The sequence below is a fragment of the Maylandia zebra genome, linkage group LG23 (assembly GCF_041146795.1).
Source record: "Maylandia zebra isolate NMK-2024a linkage group LG23, Mzebra_GT3a, whole genome shotgun sequence".
NCBI classification, from domain to species: Eukaryota; Metazoa; Chordata; class Actinopteri; order Cichliformes; family Cichlidae; genus Maylandia; species Maylandia zebra.
Window position 1 is genome coordinate 37,613,400 of NC_135188.1, and position 23,230 is coordinate 37,636,629.

The following is a 23,230-nucleotide window of genomic DNA, read 5'->3' on the forward strand; positions in this document are numbered from 1 at the left end:
AAAGCATGAAATCCATCAATGTGACATCACATCGGACGTGCCGGTTTGAGGTGTTGGCAGTGGCTCGACGTGCCGGGGGTGCGAGGGCCCTCATAACGCTGCTTGCAGCTTTAATTAGGGCCCGAGCACCGAGAGTGCGAAGGCCCTATTGTATCTGCTCCGTTTCTTATTATTATTATTATTATTATTAGGGCCCGAGCACTGAGAGTGCGAAGGCCCTATTGTATCTGCTCCGTTTCTTATTATTATTATTATTATTATTCACCCCAAACAAGGGCCTTTTTGAGGGCCTAAACATGCTCAAAAACTCATGAAATTTTGCACACATGCCAGGTTTGGTGAAAAATTTTGTATTTTAATGGTTTTACATATGAGCACTGGGAAATGGCTCTACAGCGCCACCTATGCCTTGTTAAATGCAGCCTTACGACCACATCGTTTGAGCTACATGTATGAAATTTGGCACACATGTGTATCATGCCAAGACGAACAAAAAAGTCTGTGGGCCCATTGACGCAAACCCAACAGGAAGTCCGCCATTTGGAAGAGAAGGTGACATTTTGGCTCTAATTTTGCCATTTCCATGCCTCAAACTTTAACAAACTCCTCCTTGGGATTTGGTCCTATAAGATTCAAATTTGGACAGTGTCAACTACGCCCTTGTGCCATGTTAAATTGCGGAGCTTTTGAGTTTTCACAATACTATGAGGCCGTGGCGCCATGGCGAATTTTGATGACTCGCCATGAAAATCTTATTGCCTCTCATTCTGTCATACATGTTCCGATCTGGACCAAAGAGCACACATATGATAAGGCTCCACCCCTGAACATATTTCAACTGCCATATTTGACATCAAGGACAGCGCCACCTAGTGGGAACAGGAAATGTCATGTTTTACACTTTGGGGTACAGTATTGTGATGGGTGACATCTGCAGCCTCAAATTTCTCCAGGAAAGCCTTAAGGAGTTGGTCTTGGGTTACAGTGAAAACTGTGAGTTTTCACGAAAGGGTGTGACCCCAGCAGCATGGCGAACTTTGATGTCACGCCATGAAGAAACAAATTAGTATAACTCAATGAAATCCAGTCTGATCAGTACCAGACTTTACAGGCATGATGTCAGACCCGCCCTGAACAGATTGATGTGCCCATTGTCGGAAATACGGACAGCGCCACCTAGTGGCAACAGGAAATGTCATGGCTTTAACTTTGTTGTACTGATTTTCACAGGTTGATCGTGGCCACCTCAAAAGCGGTGAATATCACCATCAGTCCCTCGTGATGCTTCAGTGCAAAAATTGTGACTTTAAACTGAACGGCGCACCCTGGTGGCAACACGGTTCATCATGAAAGATGAAGTGGCTTTTGAGGGGCTTGGAAAGTTTATAGAGGCTTGAAATTTGGCACACACCTCCAAATGGATGAAGGCATTGTTGTTATGTAACCATTTTCCTTGAATAGCGCAAAATGGCTCCACAGCGCCCCCTACAATATTTCAAAACATCAGCCCCTGCTCTGTGTTTCATCTATGAGTCTGACACTTGGTAAGCTTGTGTAAGATATCAAGATGTACAAAAAAGTCTCTTGGAGCAATATCCCAAATCCAACAGGAAGTCAGCCATTTTAAAATTAATGTGTAATTTTGATGACATTTTCCCCCCTTTTCAGGCCTCATACTTTGACGAACTCCTCCAAGGGATTTCATCATATTGAAGCATTCTTCAGTGTGTAGAATCTAAAGACCTTTGTGATGTTAAATTGCGAAGCTTTTTCCGTTCAGGGAAACGGGGTGGTCATGGCGGCACGTAGAGTTTCAATCACTCGCAAAAAGCAGTAATCTGCTGTCACTAAAAAACACAATGTCCAATCTCTCCCAAAGGTCGCAGGTGTGATGAGACTCGAGCTTGGAAATGTTTGTTATGCTATTTGTCAATAATGGTTAGAGCGCCACCTAGTGGCACGACTATAATCCTGGTTGAATAAGATGAAATGTTAGCTGGTGATTAAAAGCATGAAATCCATCAATGTGACATCACATCGGACGTGCCGGTTTGAGGTGTTGGCAGTGGCTCGACGTGCCGGGGGTGCGAGGGCCCTCATAACGCTGCTTGCAGCTTTAATTATTATTATTATTATTATTCAGGCGAAACAAGGGCCTTTTTGAGGGCCTAAACATGCTCAAAAACTCATGAAATTTTGCACACATGCCAGGTCTGGTGAAAAATTTTGTATTTTAATGGTTTTACATATGAGCACTGGGAAATGGCTCTAGAGCGCCACCTATGCCTTGTTAAATGCAGCCCTACGACCACATCGTTTGAGCTACATGTATGAAATTTGGCACACATGTGTATCATGCCAAGACGAACAAAAAAGTCTGTGGGCCCATTGACGCAAACCCAACAGGAAGTCCGCCATTTGGAAGAGAAGGTGACATTTTGGCTCTAATTTTGCCATTTCCATGCCTCGAACTTTTGCGAACTCCTCCTTGGGGTTTGATTTCATAACCTTCATATTTGGTCAGTGTCAACTACACCCTTGTGCCATGTTAAATTGCGGAGCTTTTGAGTTTTCACAATACGGTGAGGCCGTGGCGCCATGGCGAATTTCGATGACTCGCCATGAAAATCTTATTGCCTCTCATTTTGTCATACATTTTCTGACCTTGACCAAAGTGAACACATATGATAAGGCTCCACCCCTGAACATATTTCAACTGCCATATTTGACACCAGGGACAGCGCCACCTAGTGGGAACAGGAAATGTCATGTTTTACACTTTGGGGTACAGTATTGTGATGGGTGACATCTGCAGCCTCAAATTTCTCCAGGAAAGCCTTAAGGAGTTGGTCTTGGGTTACAGTGAAAACTGTGACTTTTCACGAAAGGGTGTGACCCCAGCAGCATGGCGAACTTTGATGTCACGCCATGAAGAAACAAATTAGTATAACTCAATGAAATCCAGTCTGATCAGTACCAGACTTTACAGGCATGATGTCAGACCCGCCCTGAACAAATTGATATGCCCATTGTCGGAAATACGGACAGCGCCACCTAGTGGCAACAGGAAATGTCATGGCTTTAACTTTGTTGTACTGATTTTCACAGGTTCATCGTGGCCACCTCAAAAGCGGTGAATATCACCATCAGTCCCTCGTGATGCTTCAGTGCAAAAATTGTGACTTTAAACTGAACGGCGCACCCTGGTGGCAACGCAGTTCATCATGAAAGATGAAGTGGCTTTTGAGGGGCTTGGAAAGTTTATAGAGGCTTGAAATTTGGCACACACCTCCAAATGGATGAAAGCATTGTTGTTATGTAACCATTTTCCTTGAATAGCGCAAAATGGCTCCACAGCGCCCCCTACAATATTTCAAAACATCAGCCCCTGCTCTGTGTTTCATCTATGAGTCTGACACTTGGTAAGCTTGTGTAAGATATCAAGATGTACAAAAAAGTCTCTTGGAGCAATATCCCAAATCCAACAGGAAGTCAGCCATTTTAAAATTAATGTGTAATTTTGATGACATTTTCCCCTCTTTTCAGGCTTCATACTTTGACGAACTCCTCCAAGGGATTTCATCATATTGAAGCATTCTTCAGTGTGTAGAATCTAAAGACCTTTGTGATGTTAAATTGCGAAGCTTTTTCCGTTCAGGGAAACGGGGTGGTCATGGCGGCACGTAGAGTTTCAATCACTCGCAAAAAGCAGTAATCTGCTGTCACTAAAAAACACAATGTCCAATCTCTCCCAAAGGTCGCAGGTGTGATGAGACTCGAGCTTGGAAATGTTTGTTATGCTATTTGTCAATAATGGTTAGAGCGCCACCTAGTGGCATGACTATAATCCTGGTTGAATAAGATGAAATGTTAGCTGGTGATTAAAAGCATGAAATCCATCAATGTGACATCACATCGGACGTGCCGGTTTGAGGTGTTGGCAGTGGCTCGACGTGCCGGGGGTGCGAGGGCCCTCATAACGCTGCTTGCAGCTTTAATTCATTCTTATTATTTATGTCATGTTTATTTATTTAAAGGGGACAATGCAGTTTAACATAATTCCATTATGCAGCTTGAAACGAATGTGCTGCACATAGAGTTTACAGCTATTGCTAATTTCCAACCCTTGTCCCTTGTTGGGCTTTTGCATTCACGATACACAAGAGCTAGTTTATCCTGCAGTCGTGAAGTGACAACACTCAATTCAATTCTGAGAGTAAAGTTACTACAAACCAATATGTTCCAAGAATAAACTTTTATCCTAAGATAATAGATTTCTAATCTCTCTTTTGGCATGAGAAGTTCTTGAACGAAAATGTCTTTCTTATGGCCTTTGCAGTCAACAGATCCTGGCCCGTTTTCTTACTTGTTCTGATTGCCATCACAAAAACTTCAAATAAGTTAATATCATCTAAAAGAACAATGTTAAGTAACTCCAGTAACGTTATAGATGTTTGTTCTAGATTCTCTAGATATACTGTTACTATGCTATGACATAAGTATATAACCTTCATATAGGTTATACCATTATTTGTAATCTGCCACCATTGCCTTTAATTACCAAGCCACTCTTCCATTTCCCTTTGTCTCTGCTGGCATGTGTATTATTTTTAGGAGGCTACCCATTGTGCAGGTGTTGAAAGGGCTACGCATTGAGGGTCAAATGTGACTTCATGAATTCCCGCGTTGATACGAGTGACCTATTTCTTTGTCTAGTATGTGCTAGATTCAGGACAGAGGGAGGACACACTCTGTAGCTGATCCCTTGCAAAGTTCATTCAGAATTTTTAGAGCACCAGTATCTCTGGTTTACAGCTAGTATTTTGCATATAAATGCATCCTTATTAAATCCCATTAAATCATGAACATCATTTGGAAGGCCATTCCAGAAAAATTACGAACATGACATTGTAGGGATTTCCAATGCAATTTGTTCTACATATGCAATATAGAAATCAATAGGCAATTTTGAGGTGTTCCTGGCATCTCATTAATAGATCTTGTGCATCCTGAAGCCAGTTTCGTTGCATTTTTATACATTTCCTCATCCTCAGTTAATGGAAACCTGATAATGAGAAAGATATAAAATATATGTTTTCCAGTAAATCGTAATTGGTAAAATTGTGCTCTTCTGCTGAAGAACAGAGGCCTTTTAATAACACAGAACATGAAAAAGCAGATGGGTATATTTCTCACCTTTTTATATCACTGAAAGCTTTCTCATAACCCTGTGCCTGCCTACACCTAACTTCAAACTCAATTTGCTTCCACAAGTTGCCTGCCACCTTGCCATTTGTGACCTGCTCCATCTGACTTAGTAAAAGATTTGTCATGTGCCTAATTTAGATATTCTATATTCTGGGTTTCCGGACCCACAGGGAAGGACATAATTGAATAGGCTGTGTCAAAGCCTCCCCCACTCCACAAAAACCTCCCAGGGACGTGCTAACGTTAATTATCTCCCATTGCAATATGGCCTAGTTTTATAATTACTGGTCCTGCCAAATATATTACAACATACTAAACCTCTCACCAGACAGTTATTAATTTAGTGTGTGTGATCCATAGATATGTGTTGTACAATTTGCCTACTTACCTTATTTACAGACAGGATAACAATATTTGTGCTCGAGGGGTTGACTGGGTTGTGCATTGCAATCACGCTTAGATTTAGAAATCTTAGACATGCTTTTCATTAGCTGTGCATAACTTATCACCATTAGTGCACTCATTTTAGCATCAAAGGGCTGTTGTGTGGAAGGCAACAGTCTACAGTCTTGCTAGCAGCTCTGTGAGGTTGCACTCACGCTTAGCAGTGCTTTGGTTTATGTGCTAAAATGCTAACGTGAGCTCAGTGTTGAACGTGCTGAGTGCATATATGATCTAACAATATTGTCCATATTAGTTTAGCATGCGCTAAGTGCTAATTAGTGTCATACACAAAATACACAATATACAGCTAAGGATTTAATTAAAGGATTAAATTAATAAACTATAGAGACAGAGCACATTTTGCTCCTACAGGGGGGAAGGGGGATCAGGCATCCCACTGATTTTTTTTTCTGCTATCAAAGACATGAAAAAAAAATATTCTGTGTTGTGGGATGCATTATCAACATAGTAAGGAATTTCTGAAAACAAAACAAAAAAGAAATGAGAATAAAAAAGTGGGTTAATTAATTTCACAGGCAATCTAAGGGTGTTTAATGTTACATATCCTGCAGGTATAGACAACCACATGAAAATTTGATAGGCACCACAAAATTGTGTGTATAAATATTTAATGGACTATACCTTACACAGTAGTTCAGTATCCTGCCATTTCCCAACTCTTGTACTTTGAGATATTGTCCATTAATGCCTCCACTCCACAGAATAAACCATATTTATACTTATAACTAGAGATGGCACAATACCACTTTTTTATGTCCGATACCGATATCATAAATTTGGATATCTGCCGATACCGATATGAATCCGATATAGTGTTTTATAATCAACAAAACTGTTTTTTAAATATCTTGCTGCATTTTCTATAAGTTCATACTCAAGTTTAAAACAACAACTACACTAAAGCTATTCTGTTATACCTGTATGCAAAAAAAAAATATTTCATAGTTCAGCAATACTGATCAATCTAATAAACTTAAACCTACACCATCCTCCCTATTCTGGTATTTTAAAGAGTACTAAATATTAAGCAACCTCACTAATAGGGTTCCAACTCCCAGCAACAACAAAAATAAATAAATAAAAAATAGGGAACCACCCCTCACGCTCCACCTCATGATGCTTAATCGACGTAATCAACCTTAATTTGATGCAGTGTGAAAAAAAATGCACAGAAATCAATTATTTTTCAAGAAATATTAAATAGATTCAACATCTTTCTTCAACAAAATTTCAGACTGCACAGATGGTGTCTTCCCAAAGGAAAAAGTACTATAGCTTACTAGGGTATATATATTAGACTTAATAGTCACTATATACAGTAATTGACTTCTATTCATTTTATATCAAATTAAAACTTTGGGTGTCAGATAATTATTTATTAAAAGCTAGACATTTTAAATGAGAATAAGAAAGAAAAGTATGTCTTTGTGCCCCCTTTTCCCTGTTAATGCCCTATCGGCCCCCGTGGCTAAACTTTGCTAGATCCGCCCCTGCACAGTTACCAGCGTCAGCTACGTAGAAAAAGATCCTGGTGTAGAAAGTAATATTAAATAAATTCTAACAACAGCTGATCAAGCTTAAACGTGCTGCTGTTGTTCAGCCGCTGGTTTCCTCTTTCTGGTGCAAAGTGGGCCAAAAACAAACATGAGAGACGGACTCGCGACAGAAAAGCCGATCAGCTGATCATTAAGCAGTTTCATGATTGAAGTAGCAGCAAGAAGAGGCAGTCGCTCCATATATCGTTTGTTAAGCTTAACGCAGGAATGCTTTACAAACATTCAGAGATGGACTTACACACTTGCTTTACTTCTCTCGGGGATAACTTTGTCGGAGATGAAATGCCGGGTTGCTAGCAAAGTTCCAAATGCTATCCAGACCACCGACAGGTCCCGCATGCCACAGCCGCTCTATCACGTGATTCATACTGCTCCGACGTGCTAACGTTCTGACGCGAGCTACGGCGTGTTGCAAGTTTTGTGAGGTGCTTTCGTGATATTTAATGGATTGGATTACATTTTTTATTTTTCTCCGATATCCGATCCAGTAATTTAGGTCAGTATCGGACCGATACCGATACGTAATATTGGATCGGTCCAGCTCTACTTATAACCAGACTGAATTCAGTTAATTCCATCACATTGCGATCAATTAGGTGCTTCACTGGGGTGGGTGCAATAATTATTATATTGGATGAAGCTAATGTTTTTCTCTTAAATAAAGTACTTTAGTCTACTATGTATTCTTTTAATGTGCTTTAAGTATCTCAATGTTATTCTACTTTCTACTTCTGCTCCACTTCAATTTAATTATGAAACTTGTACTTTACATTGCATGTCATATATTTAGTTATTGGATAAGTTTGTAATACATTCCTTATTGCACTGTAATAGATAAAACTATCTAAAAGCAATTAAAGCAGTGAAAGTAATTAAAGTCATCTCCAGCTGCAACATAGAAAGTGAGTCAGTGAATCGATAACTATGATCCATTAATATCATGTATATGAGTCTTTTAGTTGAACTACTTTAAGCATATAATGATGCTAAAACATTTCTAATACAACTTTGGTAGTATTGTGACATTTACTGAAGAAAAAATACGTAATATCATCTGTATTAGGACAAAGGGCTGTGCATCAGCCCACCTCCACTACCTCATTTAAAAAGTGTAATGAAGAAAAGAAAAAAGAGTGAGAAACAAGAAAAAAAACACCCTGAACTTTCCACTGCTGACCAAAACTGCTCTAAAGACCAGGTTTTATGTAATGAAGTGCTATTTGGCATATAACATATGGGGTGAGAATTTTTAATTAAAAATTCAACAGTTGGATGAATTATTCTGTATCTCATCATCTTAGAGAGCCTGGGGTAAAACAGAAAGATGGTGTAATGCTGACCAGAAATGTTCCTCTTAAGCTTGCATTCCCAGGGTTGCAAGTCGTAAATAAGATTAATTATATATTCGGGAGCTTTTGGATAGAAATACCAACAAAAATGACCCTTTCAACAGAAGTGGGCTTTGGTGCCTGTTTTATTTTGGAAATAAAGTCACAGAGGGTCACCACTTAAGCATCCGTTTACGATAAGTGATCAGCCAAAAGTACATTACATTTTAAAACAGTGTTGTATTAAAACAGAAGCATAAAAATGCATTTTGCATTTATATATAAAAATATATTGCTTTTGCTGCTAGCTTGAATAGCTTCAGTCGTCCCCGGAGACAGAAAATTCTGGGTCATATTTACCTGCAGTCGGCGTTTTCTCACTCTAAGCCCATTAAAAAAGTATCTGACAGCGTGAAGACATCATAATAATGTGAATAATAACATGCATCATTATGCTGCTCCATGTTTACATGTTTAGCATAAGCTACACTTGTTGTAGTGGAAACTCTAGAATGAGATTTTAAATTATCTGCTGCATTCCTTCACTCGTGCTTTGATTCACTTCCTTTTTTTTTTAGCTCATTTTGTAATGGAAGAAAAGTGCACTGTATACCAAGGTCAGCATCTTCTTTGCGCCAGAGTTTACTGATCAAAATTGGAGAATGTCAAGTTTGACTGACTGAATTCTCACATTAAGCTTCATCGGCTTCATGTTACAGTAGATAAAATCCACAAAACTGGCACCGGTTCTTAAACTGCTGCCCTGTTACTGCGTGCATGCTGTGCTTTTATAGCTGGTCAAAGCCACCTGAGGACAGTTTTATGCCTTCAATTACTGAGTGCTATTCTAAAATTAAGGCCTGCAATTAAAAGACACACCACTTACCCAAATTATATCATTGACTAAAGGTTAACAGCCAGCCCAGCCAAATGTAGTTCAACAGAAAGCGAGTTGAGAAAAGCTGAACTCTATAAGCGCTTTCATATTTTTTTTCCCCAGCGCAGTCCCCCAGCATTCGCCTTACATCGTAAGGCCATAATATATCCAGTTAACCCTCTGCCCAGATTTTATTGCACATATCCCCCAAGCAATGATCTATATCAAGCAGAGCCTCCTCACCTCCATTAGCACAAACACTTGATGAATTAAAGAATATGGTCTTCGTTATGCCCTACTTTTAGAAAATTAGTGTGTATGCATGTGTTAAGGGGTGAAACTGAAACTAAAGCTTGTTCTTCAGTGTACTGGTTGGTCTTCACCTTTAAAAGGATATATTCATACATGTATGCAGAATCACGGTCGCAGTGGACAGTGTTGTTGGTTATGAGAGTCTTTGTGGTGTCCATTGTCAGTTTGCTTATAGCTTATAGTCCATGCACAGTTGCGAGTCTGTATGGAGAGCAAGCTCCAGATCAATGGCAGCTATTTGATGTTGATGATGTATACGAAATGAGTGGTGCATGGGGCAAAGGATGAGTGACATATGTATGACGGGGTGGTGAATTAATTAGACAGTTATGCAACTAGACTATGGGATGTCTGTTATTGTGACCAATCATCATTTTGTATATTCCGCCACATGGAAAGCCCGGGGGTTTAAAACTGCAGTTAATTGTACGACCACTTGAGACTGGCTCACAAAGACTCCCATGTTCAAACCCCTGACTTACAGCAGTCTGGTAAACAAAATAATTTTGACTTTGCTCATCAAAATAATTCTTTATTGGGTGGATATTGTTATATCCCATTAATATGGAACACAAAACGCCAACACAGTCATGGCTATGGCTATGCCAGTCTGTTATACACTGTTTGTGTGCATGATAGGATAAGACTTGTTCTGAATGGACAATGTCTGCATATTTAAAAAAAATAGTGAAATTATTTCTTAATAAATTATTCAACTTTTTTTTCAGATCTGTGAAGACGGAAACAAATCATAGGCTCACACAAAGACACCCGACAGCTGTGTGACCATCTTTGTCAGGCATTGCTTTCCAGCAAAGCCTTGCTTCAGATTTACAGCCCGTGAGTGGACTGTAAATCTCAAAGCTGTTGTTGCAGCTCGAGTCAGATCTTGATTCTTGTCATTTCTTATTTCAAGTGAAACAGTCATCCGATCATTTGTACACTGTGAGTGCCTTTCAGTCTGCGTGTCACCACTGCGACAGCACACTGTATCGTTATCGGTGAAATACCTGTATTCTCCATTACTAAGATTTCTCTCTGGACTCTGAGTCGGAACTGAGTTATCTTTTTTGAGAAGAGAATTTGCTTTTCTTAGCAGCAAACAGGTCTTCTTTCAGCAAACTATCCCTCCCACACACCTCCCATGAATACTTTTGTTGAGAAAAGTGGTATAAACTGCTTTTCTATATTACCAGAAGATTAAAGCGGACAGGACTTTGAACCTCTGGTCACTTTATCCATATTTGACAAAAATACTTTGGCTTTTCAACTTCCTTGAGACACTGAATTTCAAAATTTTGTGTATTCACATTCTGATCAATTCTAAATACTGTTTGACAAGACACTGTACATTTACTGACATCTCTCTCAATTTTTCTGTTTCATTGTTGTAAACAAGTGTATCATAAACAACTCTGCTCAGACAATTTATCTCACACAGTCGTCTTTTTTCTAAAAATGACCAATTGCTCATTTCTAGTTCCTCCCCGAGAAGCTGAGCGATAGAGAGACTTCCTCTAACTTAAAGATATATATCAGGAGTCTTGCAGACATGGAAATCTCTGGTAAACCATATGACAGACAGCTTGTCATTCGGAGGTTTTTACCTGCTGTCTGCCAAGACCCAAGTACAAGTTGGGACAGGCTCAAGCCCTGACCCAAAAATAATAATAAAATAGGGAGTCCAGAAACCCATGAATACTACCTTCCCCATGAGAGTGGATGTATATGCATCATTTTTATTCAGCAGCACAGTGAGAACTTGTGCAAAGTGTCACTGGGGTGATGTGACACTCAAGACAGAGCTATGCACCACCGCAGACAACACTTTCCACCCACTCCACAATGAGCTGTCCTCAGTGAGGAGCAAAGTTGAAAAGAACAAGTCAAGAGGTGTTACTCTGTGTCTTCTTGCAATAAATTCTCTATACAGGATGGTTTGTGCAAAGCATGAAAATAAACGCCATGCCCTTCCACTTTGGGTGACATGTGAATGTACCTGTCAGTACAGGTAATTGCTGGCTGAAATGTTCTCTATGTGTTCAGTTAGTACTTTTTTTTCTCTTATCTTTTCTTTCTGTTGAAATAGCATTTTCCATAATATACCATACACTGTCTATATTTGTCCAAGTCTTAAAAGTAATGAATACCCATGTTTTAACTGATTAGTGATCATGTTAGGCCTCAGTCTCATAGGCCCAGAGACCACTGGCCACTAGGGGGGAAGTGCGCATTGGTTGTGAATAGGGATGGGTATCGAAACCCAGTTCTTGTTGAGAACCATTGACTGTAGCAAAGATGGACGACGCGACACCGCCTCCTCCCATTGTGCAAAAATAAAGCCAAAATATCCCGCTTGTGGAGGCTGACCTCTTCCAAATTTGGAGCCAGAGTCTGCGCAGTAGTGACTTGAGGTGGAGTGACTGTGTAACACTCCCGCCCACACACCCGCTGGACGTAACCGCAAACACACCCCCCTACACTTTTTACATAGCCTGGCTGCTCGAGTTTTTTTGCTGGTTTACCGCGACTGACGACTCGTTAAATTAAGGTAAATACAACCATGTCACTGTTATAAAAAAAGACACACCTATCATCTTATAGTTCTAAAATCACTCTGTTGTTAATTCGTTAGTTAGATTAGCCGCTAGCATACACACAGTGTTGGAGGCTTGTTGCTAGCTAGTTAGCGATGCTATACACCGAATACTCTAATAGTCTCTGTTATTGAAGGATTCAGCACTTATGTTTTTTTTTATCCATTTTTAGACAGCGATGAGTTCATCTGCACACTCTACAGAGGCCCAGAATTACTGTTAATATCAAAAATATAATGCTGTCCTTTGAGATTTTAACATAAGACTGAGTGTAATGGATCTAAAACTTTAAATCTTCAGAGCCCTCTACATCCTGGTAACATGGAAACTTTAAAAACATCAGCAGAACGTTTCAGTAGTGTAGTCTAATTTGTTCTTTTCATTTAATAATAAAGTCCATATTATATCAACAGCTACATTCACCCTGGAGAGAAACTTGTGAAGGAGACCATCAGGACCAAGCTGGGTTTCTGGGTCCAAAGGTTTGGAGAAACTTCTTCCCTTTCTTTCATCACAGCTGTCCTGTGCCAGAAGTTCTGTTGACCCACTGAAAGAGGCATCATTTAAGAAACACCAGGAACACTGAAGCTCATCACATTGATCAAGCAGGACTCATGATCTTCACCAGCAGCTCCCTCACAGGGAAATCTTCAGCACTCCTCCGTAGGCCCGCCCCAGGAGATGGATAAACCCAGCATTTCATGAACACTGTGATGGAGACCTTTGGTTTGTGTAATGTTATAAATACTCGGATACTCCCCAGAGGCTCCAGACCTTTACATAAAGATATTATATTCAGTCCTGTAGAAAGTTATATATTTATTTAAAAATATATGATCCTCTCTGGTTACTCTGGTATGAATAACTCTGAATCACTTTATGGTAAATAACCCACTATGTGCAAAAACTGTGAAATAATTCCAGATGACAAGTTTGTAGTTCAGCATACAAGTGATGACCTTTGACCTTCATCAGGTTTTATTTAATTGTGTTAGAGAAAATCTCATGTGCTCTTCATGCAGCTGAGTACATCGCCTCTGTCAGTGCGCCCCAGGGTGGCTGTGGCTACATTGTAGCTTGCCATCACCAGTGTGTGAATGTGTGTGTGAATGGGTGGATGACAGGTTGTGTAAAGCGCTTTGGGGTCCTTAGGGACTAGAAAAGCGCTATACAAATACAGGCCATTTACCATTTACCATTTACATCAAGTGTTTAAAACGGAAGCTGTGCAGGTCTGAGATCAGCAGCTTTGTGAAACACCAAACTGAGGTCCTGTTAATGCTGATATATAGTGACACAGTTACATGGGTGATTAATGCTTTTGCTTTTTTGTCTTTAACTTTATCAATAAAGCTGCAGCTTTCACTGCAGCACGTGTTGTACTTTAACCTTTGCACTATTTTCATCAGTTCATTTTGCAGTTAACATGTGAACATGTTGGATGATCTGTCTGCTGTCACTGGGTGGTGCTGAGGTCTGAATCTGAGGGCAGCTCCTGTAATCACAAAGAGAACAGAACCATCAAACTCAGATATAAATTTTATCCCTCAAAATTGAAATAAAGCTGATTCTTCTGTCCTCACACACTCAGGATCTGAAGTTCTTCTCTTACATTTTTTTCAGTATTACAGTACACTACAGTACTTTAATCCATAGTTCCTGATTAATGAGGATCTACAAGGTACAAGCTTTTTTTTTTTTAAAAAAAGTTACTGCCTTTACAGATGTGGCAAGAGACTGAAAACATGCTGTTGTTTGCACATATTTAATATTCAGCTCTGCACAGGAGCTGAAGCAGGATGCAGCCTGTTGCTTTTACAGCATAATACTTGTAATAAAAGTACAGTAACAGTAATTAGTGACTGAGTAGCCTGGGGCGTTTCTCTTGATTTCTTTAGCAAATTCATTCACCTGCACAGATTAGCTAAATGAACCCTGACAGCCGAGTGCTCATTTTAGCTAGCTAGGTCTCAGGACCTAGCTAAGGACGGTAGTTACGGATTAGCTTACAAACACGTTTAACTTACCGAAAAAGTGCAGCGGGGCCTCGGGTCCTTCAGTCGAGTAGTCCAGTTTACTGAAGAACACCTCAGGCTGTCAGGTTAAAACACTCGGTCATGTTTTCGTAATGTAAACGCTGGCCCTCCTCTCAGAGCCTACACTCTATCTGCCATTCCCGAACAGAGATACGCAAGTTTCTCCATGACTGCAGCTGCCAGTCAAAGCTGTTACGTTTCACCCCAATTTAACACCACCGCGGTAGGAATCAGAATCAAACTTATGGGAAAGGAGACCCCTTGGACATCAATCAGCATGATGAGAACTATTGATAACAAAAGAAAGGCTCTTTGGAAAAAAATTATCTAAGGAGAATTAATTTATTTCAGTCCCATCCGCTAACATGGAGGAGGCGGGGTTTATGACCTATACTGCAGCCAGACAGCAGGGGGCGATAGAGACGTTTTGGCTTCATTTTTGGGGAGCTGTCGCGTCGTTCATGTTTTCTAAAGTCAGGCTGTGTCCCAAAACGTCGGCTGCATCCTCCAGAGGCCGCATTTGAAGGCCGATTACTCCGGAGCGACAATGAGCAACTGTTTACCGGTGCCAAAAACTCAGCCACTGTGGGTTGGAGGTACAGCAACAATATGCCGCTTTTAATCTGTTAGGTATAAGGGAGAGAGCTTAATCTGTCTTTTAGTCGGAAGTGTGTACATTTTGCTATGTATACTGTTCAGGAATTAAGAAGATTGATATGCTCTATTATTTTCTGTCTGGAATGGGTCAAATGCAGAGAAAAACAAGTAATTTCCCCATGGGGATCAATAAAGTATCCATTATCATTATTATTATTATTATTAAGGCCATTCTTGAGAAGATGGGCCTGCAGGGTAAAGTCACCCCTTTGCAGGCGAAAAATGGGACAATTTAAAAAAAGAAATACAAAGTATGTACAGCTGTATTCAAATATGTTTTTTTTTTAGCAAGTTAAAAACTTATTCATGTAAACCTGTACTGTTGCTTTTTTTGTCAACTGCCACTTTTTATTTCCTTTGCCCTTAGGACTTCAAGTATCCAGGGTCAGGCGAGGGAGTGAGTGGGAAGCCCACTGCTGCTACATGGCCCTGGTTTGCCCTCATGGATGAGGTGTTAGGACGGAGGCCTTCTACCAAGCCTCCAGTGCTAATTGCTTCCATCCATGAGGACACTCCAGGGCCCAGTTCAGCAGTGGGCAACCAAGTGTTGGATGAGGAAGAGCAGGAAGATGAGGGCCAGGTGGAGCAAAGAGGGGCAAAAAGAAAGAAGGACAGGGATGAGTTTTTGGATTAATCAGAGAGGACATGAGATTGCAGAGGGAAATGGAGGAAAGAAGAGCACAGGAGGCAAAAGATAGAATGGACAGACTGTTTGGTTTGCTTGAGAAACTTGTTGAAAAAAAAAAAAAGGATTAAATTTCTGTAAATGCTTCACCTTTATTTGCATTGTTTTTCCTTTTTAAAAAAAAAAAAAAAAGAAACTATGTACAACATAAAATTTATCAACACAATTAATTAAAATGTCTGAAAAAAGTAACAATAGAAAAAACAACAAAAAACATGAATTCTTACGAATTATTATTACAGTTAGGATTAACCTGAGTGTCCCAGTAAGCACAGGTACTTTTAACCAGGTCTGATCTTTGGCTGGGCAGGAAGGAAGTCTCGGGCAGTGCTGCTGAATGTGCTGCTGAATGTGCTGGACCAGGACCAGAGAGATGGAGGAGGTGCCACAAGCAAGACCTTGGTTTGTATTTCCAGCCAGTAAATGGAACATCATACAGGGTGATCTCCATAAGGTCTAGGGATGCTCGTTTCCACTGTCCACCGCATCATCTGTCACTTAGGTTTGTAGGGCTGATGTAACTGACGGCTGCCATGTCACTAAGATGTATTCAGAAAGATGCAAACAATCCTGTTAATAAAGATCTAACAAGTAATATCTAAAAAATGCTCTACTAACAGAATACTTGCCTGTTTAAAAATATTCATTGGTCGTGTCCAAATTCATGGGCTGCATCCTCCTGAGGACCCGGCCTTCGCGGTCTACGTGGGTCGGGTCCTCAGAAGGTCGGGTAGGCCGGAAGTAATTGGACGGTTTAGCCTTCTGATTAGCGTCACCGCTGTCTCGGTGGAGTTTAATAAACTCAGCCGTCTGCTCCTTGCTATCTAAAATATAACAGGACACTGGTGTAAATTCTCGACCGTCTCATACTTCTGTTTAATCAGTTTTCTATTTGACGTTTTGTCACGGTTTGCCGGGGCAAGCCGTGTGGAATATGAAATAGGACCCAAAATGCGGCAGCTCTGGTGCAGATGAGTGTTTATTTGACAATCGAAAATACAAAAAGCAATGGTGTGGGTACCATGAAACAGGAAAACCTAAACTGGGTAGAACTAATAACACAAACCAGAAACGAGGATGCAGGGAGGTCCGGGGAAATACATACGGGAAGACGCAGGGAGACCGAGGGGAAACAACACAGACGAACCAGCGATTACTAAGACAGAAAATACAACTTAAATACACTCAGAACACAGGGAGATTACACACAGGTGGGAGACACAGCTGGGAGTGATTAACCCTTTAAGACCTACCATAGAACCAAGTCCACCAGAGCTTATATTATATTTTTACATGCTGTGGAGCCATTTTTGGGAGCATTTCAAGTTGCTATACATCAATACAACCATTATAGCCCAGATTTTAATAATATGTATTCATTAAGTGCATAGTAATTACATAAATTGCAAAAAAGTGCAATAAACTACAAAAAAATTGAAAATCGTTTTTGATTTTTTAACATATATTTGTAGTTAGAGAAATTTAAGAGGCTTATCCCTCAAAACTGTAAATACAAAAAAGTTGCACAAAATAGTTTCCCACCACAGGAAATTTATTTTGAGTGTCTTCATAGTTTTATTTTTGAAATACACCAATTTTTATACACTGCAGGAAAAACGAAAATAAATATTATACTGCAAATTTGCAAAAAAGCAGCATATGCATCAAAATAAACTATTTCCAGCAGTGCAATATGAGTCCTAAGCATCCCAGAAACGACACAGAAAGTCATAAAGTCAAAGATAACTTTTAAAAAGAGCAGTATAGGCCCTGAGGCCCTGATCGCAAAAAAGACTACATTTCCGCGAAAATGACGTCACTTCCGGTTTCGGCCAGGTAATGGCGGAAATGCAAAAGTTCGCGCTGACGTCTATTCCAACGTAGGAAGTGTTTTGAACAGCTGATCGGACCGGCAAAGCTTGTTTCTGGAATATTATGTTTTTGTTCCTGCAAGCGCTTTTTATGCAGTTTTTGCAAAGCTTTATGTGGAAGGAAACCGTGACCTAGGACAAGCTGATGGCACAATATGTAAGTACAACTCCTCCGGTTTCATATGCAAAAAAAATTTTTGCGCTAGCTTACGTGGTTGCAGTGCTACCGGGATTTAAAAATAGTTACGCATAACAGAGCGTTCCCGCTCCGATCGGCTCTAAAGGGTTAACATGACGAGACCAGGGAGGCAAACTGAAAACACTCACATAAGACGCAGACCTTCACAATAAAACAGGAACACACGGGGGGGGAACAGGGTAAACACCAATTAGAGGAGAACAGAACCAAAATCTCGAAGAGAAAACACAAAACGCTGGGTCAAAAGGACCCAGGATCATGACAGTACCCCCCCCCCCCCCTCAAAGGCTGGCTCCAGACAGCCCAACAAGAAACAAAACAGCCAGAAAAAACAGAAAACAACCCGACCAGGGCGGGCGGCGGGGGCCCAGGAAGGAGGGCTCGAAGCAAAACAAAACCGGAGCACCAGAAGGCCAAAAGACAAAAACAAAAAACGAGACCAAAACCAAAAGAAACGAAGCACACCAGAACACAGGAAAAAACAGAGCCCAAAACAGAAGAGTTCAGGGGGCCGACAGCACAGGAGTCCAAAACAGTTCAGGGGGCCGGCCAGTTGGCCGACAGCACAGGAGTCCAAACAGTTCGGGGGGCCGACCGTGCGGACGGCAACGGCGGCGACGTGGACACAGTTCGGGGGGCCGACCGTGCGGACGGCAACGGCGGCGACGTGGACACAGTTCGGGGGGCCGGCCGTGCGGAAGGCAACGGCGGCCACTCAGGCGATGGCGGTCCGGGGGCCGGCCGTGCGGAAGGCAACGGCGGCCACTCAGGCGATGGCGGTCCGGGGGCCGGCCGTGCGGAAGGCAACGGCGGCCACTCAGGCGATGGCGGTCCGGGGGCCGGCCGTGCCGAAGGCAACGGCGGCGACGAGGGAGATGGCGATCCGGACCAGGCGAGGCTGCAGAGGCTGGACTAGGCGAAGCACAGGCTGAGGCCGGACCAGGCGAAGCACAGGCAGAGGCCGGGCCAGGCGAGGCTGAAGGCTCTGAGGCCGGGCCAGGCGAGGCTGAAGGCTCTGAGGCCGGGCCAGGCGAGGCTGAAGACACGGAGGCTGCAGCAGGCGAGGATGATGATGGAGCTACAGCAGGCGGCTGGACGGGCTGAACGGGCCCCTCGGGCCCTCCAGCGGAGGCAGGAGGCTGAACGGGCCCCTCGGACCCTCCAGCAGAGACAGGAGACGAAGGCCGGAGCGGTCCCTCGGACCCTCCAGCGGAGACTAGAGACGAAGGCCGGAGCGGTCCTACGGACCCTCCAGCAGAAGTCACCACTAAGCCAGCAGTCATGGAGTCCTCTGGCAAACACGAAGGCGACTGGCGATGCACTGAGCACTGGCTCTGCCCAGGCAACGCTGACATGGTGCAGTTCTCAGGTGGCTGCATAAACTTCAGGGGTCCAGAATCAGCCGGGGACTGAGACCTAGCCTCTGGGGAAGCCCTGGAGCGGCAAACTGTGCCAATGGCGGCTGAACCATGAACAGCACCTTGAGGTGAAATTAGACTTTCTCCCTGCATGGAGTGAATGAGTGAAACCGGTGATACTGGAGCCAGAGCTACGGGTAGCGGGGGCACTGGAGCTACTGGGGCCTGCGCTACAGGCGGCACTGGAGCTACTGGGGCCTGCGCTACAGGCGGCACTGGAGCTACTGGGGCCTGCGCTACAGGCGGCACTGGAGCTACTGGGGCCTGCGCTACAGGCGGCACTGGAGCTACTGGGGCCTGCGCTACAGGCGGCACTGGAGACTGAACTGAAGGGGGCACAGGAGACTGAACTGAAGGGGGCACAGGAGACTGAACTGAAGGGGGTACAGGAGACTGAACTGAAGGGGGTACAGGAGACTGAACTGAAGGAGGCACAGGAGACTGAACTGAAGGAGGCACAGGAGACTGAGCTAAGAGGAGCACTGGCTGCGGGGGAGCTAACCGAGCTGAGAGTGGCTGCGGGGGAGCTAACCGAGCTGAGAGTGGCTGCGGGGGAGCTAACCGAGCTGAGAGTGGCTGCGGGGGAGCTAACCGAGCTGAGAGTGGCTGCGGGGGAGCTAACCGAGCTGAGAGTGGCTGCGGGGGAGCTAACCGAGCTGAGAGTGGCTGTGGGGGAGCTAACTGAGCTGCCGGTAGCTGCACAGGCGATAAGCAGCTCGCGTTGACATCCGCCACACAAAACGCAGCCCCTGAATGAACAGTCATGCAGTCCGAAAATGAAAAAGAGTCCTCACTCACCACAGCCGGCGATTTAGAAGCCCGAACGTCCGGCTGTGGGGTGGCGCGCTTGCGGCGCGATCGGTGTCTCCTACCCGCAGACGGCTCCGACGGGCCGGGCAAGATCACATCCGGCGAGTCGGGCAGCGAGGCAGGAGTGGCTGAGAGAAGGTGCGGTGTGAGCTGGAGAAAAGCCTGCATGGTCGGAGGAAGCGACTGCAGAAGCCATGGCAGGCCAGAAAAGAGCCGTTGTAGCCGACTTTCCACGGCACGACGAAGCTCCTCTGGAGGGTTCTCCAGCCATAGCCCGAGGAGAATCTCCACATTGTACGCAATGTCGTCCTGGAGCTCCTCGGACGGATTCACTGCTGCTGGGTCCATGGTGGCTGGTTCGCAGCAGCTCTGGTGCAGATGAGTGTTTATTTGACAACCGAAAATACAAACAGCAATGGTGTGGGTACCATGAAACAGGAAAACCTAAACTGGGTAGAACTAATAACACAAACCAGAAACGAGGATGCAGGGAGGTCCGGGGAAATACATACGGGAAGACGCAGGGAGACCGAGGGGAAACAACACAGACGAACCAGCGATTACTAAGACAGAAAATACAACTTAAATACACTCAGAACACAGGGAGATTACACACAGGTGGGAGACACAGCTGGGAGTGATTAACATGACGAGACCAGGGAGGCAAACTGAAAACACTCACATAAGACGCAGACCTTCACAATAAAACAGGAACACACGGGGGGGAACAGGGTAAACACCAATTAGAGGAGAACAGAACCAAAATCTCGAAGAGAAAACACAAAACGCTGGGTCAAAAGGACCCAGGATCATGACACGTTTAGTCAGCTGTGTAAAAACCAAGGAGGAACCCACCCGGGGAATTAATAAGGTTTTATTTTATCTAATCTAATAACTTTAATCTCAGCCAAACCGATTTACTCACGAACAAACAAAACACTGAAAAAAGCCCAACAATAACATTTTTAGGTTGTCTAAGTGACTTATATATTTCGTTTAACCTGAGTAGCGAAAGAACGCGGTGATCTGAAAATGATGTGCCGGGAGTTGTGCCGTCCTCAGCCGCATCAGTAACCCTCGAGCTCCTGGCTCGCTATCGAGCTGGTGGGTAGCAGACGTCTCCGAAAATGTTGAAGCACTTTTGCAAATATGCGATATCTTGATAAACCGAGCAGATATTTGATGTTTACACAGCTACTTTCTCGCCTGAAAATATGTTAAAAGTGTAAACGTGAGTAATTTTAAAACTTAGTAGCGGCCGCCATTGTTGGAAACTGGAGTTTGACTGGGCCACGCTATGAATTCTGGGATATGGTGGGCCACGAAGGACACACCCGACCCATCCTTCAAATTCGGGGAAAAGGAGGACGCATTTGTCGGCTGCATTCGGAGGAGTCTACGAATTTGGACAGCCTTTGGCGCGTCGCTGTGACGTAATTGGTCTACAAATGCAGCCTCAGGAGGATGCAGCCCATGAATTTGGACACGACCATGGTCTTGAGGTAGCTCCTCCAGGGCAGACACCTCAGCAGATAGCTGGTCACGCCAGGGAGCACCACTGACTGCCTCCAATACATATTTATCAACGTGTCAGAGCACTCCTTACGTTGTGGTACATCTTATCTCATGTTGCACATCATCCTCAGGTGCATCCTCCAGGTCCATAGCGTCACCAGCACCAAGGCAGATGTTGTATAGGACAGCACATGCTGTCATGACCTGAAACAGATGTTTTTTGTTTTTTTTAAAAGAAACAAATAAGGTGTTTATAAATGTACATACACTAAAGTTCCCATTATATCATTATAATTATTTGAAAAAGAATGGCACTATATTGTAATGACTTACATATGGTACAAAGGTGTGGTGCACCTCCAGCGCTTGAAGGAAGATGGCCCGGAACCTCGTCTTCATCATTCCAAAAGCACTCTCTATAATAGAGCGTGCCCTGGAGTGATGAGAGTTGAAGCGCTGGGCTCTCACACCTTGAACTGGCCTCTTGTACGGAGTGATGAGGAGAAGTGGATGCTGGAGACATGGGTACCCTCCATCTGCTAAGATGAAATGCCCTGGAGGAGGGTAAATGGCCTGCCGGTACAGTGGGCTGTTGCATAGCACCCTGGAGTCATGCACTGACCCAGGCCAGCCCACATATGTATCGATGAAGCGGCCCTGATGGTCACAAACTGCCTGCAGGAGTATGGATGGGAACAATTTCCTGTTTCTGTAGCACTGACCATCAGGGCCGCTGGGAGGCTTGATGCGGACATGGCAGCCGTCAATTGCACCAGCAGCCTTTAAAAAGGCTCTGTGTCTTGCTAGCCCTGCAAACCCATGAGACAGGACATCTAGGTCTTCAGGAGTCCGAGGGAGATGGATAACCTGATGGTGAATAGCCACCACCTCCTCTGTGACCCTGTGAACGATGTGGTGAACAGTGGAGCGAGGAATAGCAAACACTCTGGAAACAACTCTGTAGGATGCTCCACTTGCCAGCCAGAAAAGAAACACAAGGACCTCAATAGTGGCACCCCAACCATGTGGCCGATCCTGGTTAAAGAGGTTCAGCAGCACTTTCAGAGACTCCCTGCTCAGATGAAAATCAGGCCTAGTGTCCTCATTATTAAAAAGCCTGTCCAGGACTGGAACACTCCTTAATCCTGTTAAGCCGGCAGTACTGTGGTCTCACCTGGTGAAGGAAAATAAGGAAAATGTTTTATTCTTGTCATATGAATGTTGCGCTTGTTCTTTAAAACAAACGTGTCAAAACTTTATTTTGATTATCATACTTAAGTAAAATTCACTGGTTAACTGATAAAAGAGTGAATAAAATCACTTCTACATCAGAGTTTTATTTAGCTAGTAAACAGATTTCAAATACACACATAAACGATGGGGAAAAAAACTGAAGAAATGCATTTTCACTGTACCTGAAGTCGGTTATCTCTTAGTCGGAGATAAATCAGTCGTCTGCGACGGCTGATTTGTTGTAACTCTTCGATTAACAAAAATAAGAGAAAAATACAGAGAGTTTCAACGATATCCATTATTTCACAGAGGGGGAGAAAGTGGTAAGGGCGGGAACAGCTGGTGACGCAAATCTGAAGGCTAGACCGTCCCATTTCACGTAGACCGCGAAGGCCGGGTCCTCCGAAGGATGCAGCCGACGTTTTGGGACACAGCTTCAGTGTTGAGAACCGGTTCCCACTGT